We start from the raw sequence: 1,704 nt of genomic DNA on the forward strand, positions 1-1,704 counted from the left end.
ATAGTTTGCCTGAACCTCCTGCAGCACTTGTGAGACTGCAGAGGGGCTTTTTGTGCTCTGCAGCCTCCAAAACAGCACTGTCACCTCATTTCTGCCTCAGCATTAGGGCCAGGGAGCAAGGTCTGGCCAAGCCAGGGCACAGCTGCAGAGATCAGAGTTCACCCCATGGGCAGGTCAGTCATTCCCAGTCTGCAGGGTGGACTGGGGGCAGGAGGCTCCATGCCTGAATGAAGCATGGGATGGCTGAGACCCTCCGGGGCAGTAAGATCCATGCAGACCTACATAGATATCAGCAGCAGTGCTGCTGGCCCCAGCCTCCAGCCCATGCTGTGCCAGGATGGGGAAGAGACCCAGAGGGGTTGCACATCCTCAGACCACTCAGAGCAACAAACCAGGCCATGCAGGCTCCAACCCACAGGCATCCCTCTCTGCCCTCTCCCAGCTAGCCAGGGAGGCAGCACCGGCAGATATGAACAGACCTCAGGATGGAGAGGAAACCCAACCTTCTGTCCCGGCAGCCTTTCCTGTCCTTCCCAGAATAGCTCTGTTGTTCTGCAGCCCCTTGTCAAGTGAGCTCCCATTAGCTCCTTTTCTGCAGCCTCATTACTGCAGGGGATAAATGGACCAATTGTTTCCCCTTTGCCCGGAATGAAGGGGTATTTTGTTTATTAAAAAGTCATGCTGTTAATAAGGAGCTTCTCATAGCCAAAAATAACTGAGGCAACGATTGTTTCCTCCCTGCTTCCTTATCTGTGCTGGAGGACTCACAAGGAGAGCCACAGCCAGACCAGATGCAGCTCTGTGCTAAAAATATGCCTTGGAGCAAGAAGCAACGAGACGTCGCAAGAGCAGCGAAGGGCATTAGCAAAGCACTCAGACATGCAGAAGCGACAGACCACATTTCAGAAGCCTCTCCAGATGTTTGTGAAGCATGTCAGACGCAGGATGGTGTCTATGGAGCAAAGTCTTTTCAGTCCTTTGGCTCTTGGGAACAGACCCCCCACCTCGGCAGCACATTACAGCTCCCCTGAGGGTGGTCACCCAACATTTCCTTGCAAACGCCATTGATGGCACGGAGCAGAGGGCAGGGACTGACAGGCACCACAGGGCTCTGTGCTGGGAGCCACCAAAAGGGGCTGGCATCAGCATGGGCTCTCCTCAGAGCCTGGTATTTAGTGGGGTCTCATGTCTTGAGTGTTGTTCACAGCTGCCTGCACCATGGAGGACAGCCCAAGGAAACCAAGCCCTGTGGTAGGAACAGCCTCCAGTCAAGCAGGCTCCATCAGCCACTCTACTTTGTTGGCTATACCAGTTCACTCAGACTGTGCCTTCCAAATAACCCAGAGCTGTTCAAGGGGTTAATTGGCCCTTGGAGGCCAAAGTGGCCATGTAGGACACACACAGCCACCCTCTTTGTAACTACCTCCTCCACCTGAAAAATTTATTTTTTCATAGCTTAAAGAGGGGAGACTGAGATGAGCTCCGAGGCAGAAGCTCTTCCCTGGGAGGGTGCTGAGGCGCTGGCACAGGGTGCCCAGAGAAGCTGTGGCTGCCCCATCCCTGGCAGTGTTCAAGGCCAGGTTGGACACAGGGGCTTGGAGCAACCTGCTCTAGTGGAAGGTGTCCCTGCCCGTGGCAGGCGGTTGGAACTGGATGAACCAGGTCAGCATCAGCCATGCTCAAGCAGGTCTCAAAGGTGCCCTT

This window comes from Nestor notabilis, unplaced genomic scaffold (genome assembly GCF_000696875.1).
Source record: "Nestor notabilis isolate BGI_N333 unplaced genomic scaffold, ASM69687v1 scaffold17908, whole genome shotgun sequence".
Classification (NCBI taxonomy): Eukaryota; Metazoa; Chordata; class Aves; order Psittaciformes; family Psittacidae; genus Nestor; species Nestor notabilis.